The 9,470-nt window shown below is 41.7% G+C and overlaps 1 long non-coding RNA gene across 1 annotated transcript; it reads right to left on the bottom strand.

Moving 5' to 3' along the window:
* Window positions 1-6,457: 6,457 nt before the first annotated feature.
* On the bottom strand, window positions 6,458-8,868 carry LOC110354450 (uncharacterized). The gene is made up of 2 exons (XR_002406426.4): window positions 8,645-8,868; window positions 6,458-8,183 (listed from the first exon to the last, which is right to left on the bottom strand). It is a non-coding gene; the product is annotated as an uncharacterized lncRNA (long non-coding RNA).
* Window positions 8,869-9,470: the final 602 nt, after the last annotated feature.

Genomic DNA, 9,470 nt, shown 5'->3' with positions numbered 1-9,470 from the left:
ACCCCATTGGTAGCTAGAATACTAATACAGAATATTTGAGTGCTCTGAAGCTGGGCTCCCCTGCTCTTCAGCTTTTTGGAAGGCTGCCCTGCCTATCACACGACAGAGAGCATGTGAGGTTAAAGCCATCATTGGGCAGAAAAAAAGTCCAGATGAGATGTCAGAGGACAAACGTAAATGTGACTCATTAGCCTCTTTATGTCTAATTTAAGCTTGTTGGCAACTCAGCATGCTTTTTTACAGATTCCTTGCAAACAGTTAATGAGTAAGCACACTTCTCTGTGCACAGCAAGTTGAAATGTGCTTCGTTAACCTGCTGCTCTGGGCACTCACCTGAGAAGGAAAGCGTGCATTGGGTTTGAATGTTCTTGGACAGGGGAAGGAACTGAACCCAAGGCATACATCCAGAAGGAATAGGTATCTATTCTTCCTCCAGTCACACGCACCAGCAGTTTTTAGTGTATTTCTACAAACCCGATTTCTTAGAGTGTGTTCTCTTAATACATAACCTTTCAGGGTAAATTTCTGGAGCCCTGTGAGGCTAGTGGATCAGCTACTCATTCCTCTAAGACAAGTCTTTCTGTATATTTTCGGGAACAGAAAACTGTGTTTAGATGGAAAAGTGCCTGTTTTTATCTACTTTGAAGTGGTGAGGTGGTGTTGGTATGCTGTCTTCAACAGTATAATTTGGGATCAAACTCTGCCGAAGCACGTAGGACTCCGTAGAGTAAAACAAGTTGGAATTCAGAAGTAGCTAGACAAAGTATTAAGTTTGACAGGCTATTTGATTTCACCTACCACTGCAGCCTGAATGCTGAGACCCAGTTTGAATCTGAAACCAGGGATTTTTTGCCTGGGAACTGCTATGTGTTATTAAGCTGGGGTTTCAAAAGCACCTGAATTGCTCTGATAGCTTGCTGCTGGAGAGCTTCTGGTCCTGCTTTGTCCCTGCAGCAGGGTCTGGTGATCACAACGCTTCTGTGAGATGATTTGATACGCTAGCCTTGCAGAAACCTTGTTTGTCTCTGTGTGTCTTTCTGTCAGCCTAATGAGTTGAATAAACTCTTTGAAAGTCCAATAAGCACTGGAGCTGATGCAGTGGAAAGGTAATAATATGCAATTTGAATGGGAAGCTCAGGAGGGGGCATTTTGCCCCACCCTGTTTTCATGCATGCAAAGATCTGCTGGATTGGTTCACTGTGTGAGTTGAAGCTCTAAATTTATCTAATAGAGGACTGAACCTGGGCCTAAACTGGTCTTGAGCTTTGCTGTCTATTGCTCAATGAGTCTGGTGAAGTCAGTTCCTCTGTTTTGCTCGTTTTTACTTTGCTTGTAAAATCGCTTGAAAATCTGTAGAAAAGCACTGTGAAGACCTAGGGCAACACCATCACTTCAGTAGCTGCGTGGAGACTGGATGCAGGTAGGCTAAGCTGCAGCAGGCAGTTGAACTGCCCAATTATAACTGGGGCTTCTGACTTTGAGTTTATGATACCACATGCCTGTTGAGAATGGGGTTTATCTGTCCCCATCAACCAATTAGCAGATGATGTATTTTAGCCTTGATTAACTTTGACTTGATTTGAGTCAATGCTCCAGAAGTGGAAGGTATTGTTTCCTGCTACTGATCCCCTGAGCCTTTTTCCTTTTGCAGTAGTATTTAAAAGCACTTAAGGCTTTTATGAACCTGAAGACTGTTGTGCATATGTTCAGCGTGGTACTTTCAATTAAATACAATTAGTGAAGTCTTGACGTGAACCGGAGTGCTGATCTTTCTTTAAATAATTCATTCTTTATGATATAACTAGGTTCTCTCTCATCTGGAAAAATTACTGTTGTGCCAAACAAGCATTGGAGATGGAACATGTGAAAAGCTTATTTAAAACCACCAGGGATACTCAGAAGAGATGTGCAACCTCCTGCTTAATTGAAGAGTGCGTTGCATAATATTAAGAAGTGCTGCATAGTGGCTGACAGATAGTTACAGTGAATGAAAGCTCAGGTAAAACTATGGTTTCCTCATTTTCATATGCTGGACTTTAGTAAGAACATTTCTTCAAAATGTAAAGAAAAATACCAGGAAGGAAAGTAGCAAATGAGTGTCCATATGATTTTTAACTTTTTAGGCTGCTTCTCTGTCTCTCACAGCAAGCTGAACCTATGTGGTAGAAGATGATGAGGAACTGCAAGTATTCATAGCTTGCTTCTGTGGCTTCTTTTGTTCTTGTTTCAGACGTGATGATCGTCCTGTTGATATTCAGAGCCTGGCCCAAAATCAGTGAAAAAGGCTCCCTTTTGGGATTACTGATCCTGCAATGTTGCAATCCTGCAAATGGCACTTGCCGTTTCTTACTGCCATCTGTCACTGTCAGTCTTTGCATCATTTTGGGGAAGTCGCTTCATTTCTGTATGCTTTTTGTCTTTTCTGGTCTTTTCCTAGGGGGCTGCCTCTTAGTGCTGTAGCGCTTGCCTGCTCTGAATTAACTATGAAAAGGGGGGTGCAGATGTCTGACATGGTCACTCTGGCTTCAAAGGGAGTAGCATAATTGTATCTTGAGGGCAAGTTGTCTCTTCCTCAGATGTGCAACTAAAGCAGGTCAGTTGACTCATCCTTTTTGGTAGTGCTTTATCCTTTCTATTGACTAGAAAAGGCTATGGTGTCTAGCACAAATATTACATCTAATTGCGAAAGGCTCAAAGTTAGAGGAAAATCCCAGCCTAGCCTTGATTTTGGTCTCTGTGGATGGTCCAGGTGGTGAGGGAGCATGCTCACAGAGGACGACTGACACTACACCCATGAAGATCAGTGATGATTGAAGGATGAGTGCTGTGTTGCTTCAGCTCCCAAATGACACAAGCGTGTTTTACTTTAACGTTCTTGCAATGAACAGCCTTTGCAGTCCTGCTTAATGTTCACAGCTTGCCTAACTGTGCCAACCTGTTATTCGTTTGGTACGTCCCATACCTTGTTCTGTGAATTTTTTAAAAGTAACTCCTGTAAGCTGCAGCTTATTCATGTGCAAGGTAAGTGTGTTAGCATAGCAGGTTTGATATGCCTCAGGAAACAGCACATGTCTAACAGCTGCCATGCTGTGCTCCCACAGCATCCAACACAGAGCCCCTGTGTGGCAGCGGCTTTCTCGTGTGCACCAGCACTTTTCACATTGGTCACAAAGGAAATTCTGACCACTCCGCCTCTATATGCAGTGTGAATGGCATTTATGTCTTGCAGCACTCCCCTGCCAGGCCGATGAAAGGCTCTGGAGCTAGCCTAAGAAAGTCTGCTGCCTTGGAAGCAGAGGTCAAGGTAAATTAGGGCACTTTGGGTTATTTTTCATCTCTTTCTCTAGTGGAATTGGGAAGGGGAGGGAGCACTTTATAACTTCCTAGGGATTTAAATGGTATTTACATTTTTTACAAATTATTACAACAAAAAGCTAGGTGTCACACTGGGGAGAGACATAGGATTCATAAGTACCTGTAAATGAGTAAGCAAACTCCCTGTTACCTTTCCTGCTTCTCTACTGCTATTTCCTTCTGAGTTCTGTTGAGTTCAGCTGATGAGCATAACTAGGTTATATTATTAGTCACTGTTTTTTAGCTATGTCTAGTTTGAAGTTTGCTGCTGCTCTCCTTGTGGTCCCAGGAGCCTCCCAGTTACATCAGCTATTCTAAAATCAAAGATCTCACATTTCCCAACAAACACTGCATCGTGCTAACCCGAAGGGATTTTTTCTTTATTTCGTCATCCTCTGCAATTGGGGCAAGGAGTGACAGGGCTACCTGTAATGGGAGATATTTAACCCTCTGACTGCATGGGAGAGAAAAAAGAGTGGATGTAGACTGGAAAAGACTGAAAGCCTTGGGTATTTTTGAGGGTGATGGCCACCACACACAAGGTTTGTGATGCCTTTGCGGTCATGGGCATCTCCATTATGCTCCCTAAGCGGTGACCTATTAAGTCTATTGTATATCAATAAGTAAAGGGGCAGTGTAGTTTGACTAGATCTGCACTCATCTTGGACAACTTTTCAGTAGTTTGCTGTGTGATTGTTTTTCCAGCTCCTTGCAGGGTAATGACAAGAGCTGCAGCCACTTTTACAAGGGGAAGCTCGTTCATTGCCTTTGACAGGTGGTAGATGCTGTATATGAATAGATAACACTTTTTGTCTGTGTCCTAAACCCTGTCCCTTCTCTGGAGCAGCTGATTAAGTGCTTCAGGGACACTTCAGACCCAGCAACCAGATGTTTCTGGGGTTTTTCATTATCTTCATTCAGAGTTCACTAACTTAGCAGGGTTGAGTCTTCTTAAATGTGGCAGGTGATGCCTGCCTCTAAAGAACTAACCTTGGGGCAGAACAGCTGCTGAGGAAATTTCTCGTTAGGTTTAAGTGGTTTCTTGTGCTCCTGAAGTCTCTTACACCAGGAGAGGATGTGAGAGCCCATCAGAGACTGGAGTGGGCAAAGGGACCAAGTTCTAGTTTCTGTACTTGAACTGTTTATGCATTTGTATTGGCAATCGCTGGTTAGAAATACAAGTAACTCTTGGATCAGTGAAGAGATTTTTGAACAATGATTTACCTACCTGAGACTAACCACTAGGCTCCAAATTATGTTTCCTTTTAAGCATTTTGTTTCTGGTCCCATGCATTGTGTGTGTTCTTAAACATTTCACTTAGCAAACTCTCTGCTTCCTTGGCTTTTATTTTCCATTATAAAACCAAAATATGACAGTGTCAGTGTGAAGAATGTAAATAAGAGATGACCAGAAGAATAGTTCTCATTAGCAACTGGATGTATGGTCTATTGTAGTTTAATTGCATTTTGGACTGGGTCAGCATTTACGTAAGGGTAAGTCCTCGTAACTTCTTTCCTGAGCATTGCTGGAAGTCTGTTTCTGCCCCTTGCTTGATGGTTGGTTGACATAGGTGGCAATTTATGACACATTTCTTTCAGTAGTTTTATGCATCCAGTAGGGTACTTTAGAAAACCAACTATTAGTGCAACGCGTACACAACATGAGAGCAGAAATCCTGATGTGTCTAGGCTGTGTATTCTGTTGCTTATTAATTGTTCATCTTTGTTTAATAGCCTGCATGACAGTTTATGCTACTGCCTTTACTATGGCTTGCTTGCAGGATGTTTTAGTACGTTTGTTCATCTAGTCATACGGCATGTCTATAACACATTAAATGATATTGGCAATTAAAGGATTACAGCCACGATATAATTATGGCCCGGTGAAATAAAGTTTTCAAATTACTCTACCACAGTCTATAATTATACTGCGTGTGCCCCAGTGCCAAGGATTAATAGGGGGATTACAAACTGTTTTCCCATAACACGCACTTCATGGATACACAGTTTACAATTTGCTGGCTTTGAGGAGTTAATGACCTCTTGTGGGAAATATTATGAGAGGATACAGTCAAAGTGTAATGTTTCTGTGTTATATTATGCTTTTTCCCTCCTTCACCTGGAGTTTATCATGCAGTGACCAGTCAGAGTAGCCCGTGTCCTGAGTGTCCAGGGAGTGAGAACAGACTAGCTTCAATGAAGAGCACAAGAGACATCTCAGCAAGATAACCTGGGTTCTCCATCTCTGTGGGATGGAGATGGGAGTCTGTATGATGATTTGTTTCCATATTTTGCTCCTAGTAGGGTTTAAACATTTTATTTCTGTATATCTGGAAATGATTTACTCTATGAACCTCTGCAATCAACACTTTTCTAAAGAACTGCAATTATTTGGTTGTGATGAAGATAAACCAATGTAAATGCTATTTAACATGGATGAGAATGGAACTAAGGATCATCTCTGACATAGCAAAACAGCATTGAGTTGTTGGTTCAATGGCAGACTTAGGCTTCTTTCTACCAAATTTCAGGTAAACTGAACACTATTTAATTTTCTGTGAACTTGGAACTCTCTTTAAGGGTAGTATCAAGCCTTGTATTAACTTTGAAATGCAGCATCTTGCTTCCCATGTCAGTTCTGAGTGGTTATAGCAATGCTTATAAATTAAACATACAACCCTTCTCTGGCATCCACTTGCATGGGAACAGCCTGCTCCTACTAAACTCTCATGTCTTTCCCAATAAAGTGACCACATGCAGACTGCTTTTGGGATGGTCTCAGGACTGTGCTAATTCCCGAGTCGTGCTCTGGCATTAGCTGGCTCAGTGGCAATTGGCCATGGCCCAAATGGTGCCATGGATCATGCTTACAACCGAACTATACAGCTTATGTTACCCCAGTGCCTGGGAACGTCCCTTGGCACCATTTAATTTACCAGCATAAATCGAACCCGTGTATCTGCAGTGGCAGAGTGATATCAAATAATGGACTATTTTATTTTCTTAAGGCTCTAAGTTTTTGTCATGCTGTTTTTTATATGAATCTGTTTTGTGTTTAAGCAGAATGCTTCTATTATGGTTTCTTCTACTATACAAGAAATGTAAACTGTGTGCTGTCAGGTAATGATGACAAATACAGTTTTCATTATTTTTTTTTGAAAAAAATAATTTTTTAAGCCAGTGTTACAGTTCTTGATGTCAGAATAATATTTAAACATGCAAGTTGTACATACATAGAAGGACATATCAGTACCCTCAACTTTCCATGCTGTGGGGTCGTGGGTTCTGCAGGTTTTGCAGCTTTTCACTGTTAATGCTTTTTTTTTCCTCAGTCTTTTCACTTCACTATTTTGTATGAGTTACCATCCTGTAACCTCTGTAAGGCTCCAAGATTACAGAGACGTATCTAACATCTAATTTGTCTCTAAGAATCTTTCCTCCTGATGGCAACATGCAAGAAGGGAAAAAAGAACCCAGCTTGACTTCTACGTTTCTCTGGATAGCTTTATGGAATTATAAATCGAACAATTTGTTCTGGAGTATTGCCACAAATCAGGCCTGGCAGCTGCAACTAGCCTGCTATGCACATTGCATGAACATCAAGGCTTGCAAGTCTTTCTCCTCAAGCAGAAGTTGCTTTGAAATTGTGGTATTTTTTTTTCCCCACCTTGGTATTCTTCTGTATTGGACTTCATCTTGTGTGGATGTTACAATGAATGATTGAATTAACGCAAATATTGGCTGTGACAAAATAGCATTTTTTGGTAGAGGTGGGAAGATTTTTTGGGCAACTCTACCAGAAACATTCACTTTACTTAGTATATTTTTCTGAAGAAGGAATACAATTACCAGTATTTGGCAAGATGCAGTCTTCTGAACCAATACATTCCCAAATGCATCAAAACTGAAACTGTAAAGCTGCTGGATGCAGTTGCCATCGTGGTTTGCACAGCAGCAGAATAACACTGCAAAATAAATTGTTAATGCCCATGAAAGAAAAGTTTAGTGATGGCATCATTTTCTTCAAAACCAAAGAAGAAAGCAAATCTTACACAGGTTGATAATTTAAATCTTCTGCCCTGTGAGTTACAGACACTTGGTCATGAGCACTCCAAAGCCTTAATAACCAAAGGTAACCCTGAAATTAATTCCTCTTTCCTGCTTGGATACTAAATGTAATTGGAGTATTATCATCAGTTGCACCATGTTGATATGAATATCCCCCCAAAATACTGAGCAAATTGCAGCAAAGCCAACTCAGTTCTTTCCCAAAGGAAGGTCCTGCTTCTTCCAGTCATGCTTTGTACTACAGACACTTTTATGGCAGGACTGCCAAAATCTTATAAAAATTGTAGTAGAGTAGGACCAGCCACCCTTAAACATATCGGGCTTCCAGCTGTGAGCAATCTGTCCCAGAAGCCCAATGAGTTTTGTGTGAGGTTGCTAATTTTCTTAAAATCCTCTTTAATGGTGTCTATTATTAAAGCTCTTTCTTCCTCCTGGGTGTATACAAAGAAACAAGCAACTCATGAATAAGTCCGTGCTGGGGTGCCGGCCGTAGCACTTAGTGATTCATGAGCCATTGTCTCTTCAGAAGCAAAAAGACAACTACGCTCGAGAGCATACTTTAATTGTTCAAATAGATGCATTAAACTTTTACACTTGAATAATAAATCGGGTGGAAGTAGGCCTGCCTCTTTGCAGCGACTTTCTATCTGCTGCAGCCAGCACCAGGGGGATCGTTCAGGTGGCTTCAGCCCCCCAGGATCCTTCAGGTTGCTTCTGGATGAGTCCAGTGGGCTGGAGCTCATGGGCTGCCTTTTCCAGGACTGCATTTTAAAAAGAGATAAAGGCCTGGTTGGAGTAGGAAAAAACAGCATTGAAAAAAACTCATTTACTGTATTTTATGATCAGGCAGAAGCACAGTAAGGCACAGCAGTGATCAATTGGGAATGAACGTAACAGGCAAGAGCACACATACAGTTTGGGCATCATAGAGGTTGCCCAAGGTTCATTAAGGTTGGAAAAGACCTCCAGGATCATCTGGTCCAACCACCCCCCTACCACCAATGTCACCACTAAACCACATCCCTAAGCACCACATCCAACCTCTCTTTGAACAGTGAGTATTCAAACCTCTCTTTGACAGGGACAGTGACACCACCACCTCCCTGGGCAACCCGTCCCAATGCCTGACTGCTCTTTCTGAGCAGAAATGTCTCCTCATTTCCAACCTGAACCTTCCCTGGTGCAACTTGAGGCTATTCCCTCTGGTCCTATCACCAGTTACCTGTGAGAAGAGGCCAACCCCCTCCTCATTGCAACCTCCCTTCAGGAAGCTGTAGAGAGTGGTAAGGTCTCCCCTGAGCCTCCTCTTCTCCAGACTAAACAGCCCCAGTTCGCTCAGCTGTTCCTCATAAGAAATAATCCCCACCCTTCCTTAAGTTGTTTTAATCTTGTTTCATTTAAAGTAATCTATTTCCCTCATTTACCCCACTATGGGCTCTGCTGAGATTCCCAATACCATACCCAAGCAGCATCAGCTATGAGGAGGATTTTGGGATCAGCACAACTGAGAGCTGAACTGGGATCAATTAGTTCAAACAAACATCGACAACAACAACCACAAAGCTAACAATAACTGTACCTTGTGGTACTAGAACTTGAGGAAAGTTCTTCATGGGCTGCTTAGCATTTCTCAGCCAGAGTAAGTTAGTCCAGAAACTTCCTAACCTTTTTTAGATAAAGCCCTTTCATTAAAGGAGTTATATTTATTTTTTCCTCTTTCCCCGCTGAAAATAAAACATTTAATTCCCCAAACTGGAATTGTTCTTTTCTAAATTGTATTAGTGCAAGTATTATGAATGAGGTACTGTTATGCTGTACTTCACTACAGATTGGATTTGATAGGGATTTACCTTTCCTTTGTGATCCAGGCAAGTGCTTCCAATATTTCTCACCAGCCTTGTTGGTACCAGGACAAACCCTGTCCTCCCTGAGACCTTACCAGAGACAAGAACCAACAAACAGAACCCAAACTACCATGTCTTTGGGGTTAGCTCGTGCTCTGTTAACAAGAACGTCTTATTTTTTCAAATTCTCTCGTGGAGAAGTTT

The sequence above is a fragment of the Anas platyrhynchos genome, chromosome 2 (assembly GCF_047663525.1).
Source record: "Anas platyrhynchos isolate ZD024472 breed Pekin duck chromosome 2, IASCAAS_PekinDuck_T2T, whole genome shotgun sequence".
Lineage (NCBI taxonomy): Eukaryota > Metazoa > Chordata > Aves > Anseriformes > Anatidae > Anas > Anas platyrhynchos.
Note: the sequence above shows the minus strand (reverse complement) of the source record. Positions and strands in the feature narration are given on the sequence as shown.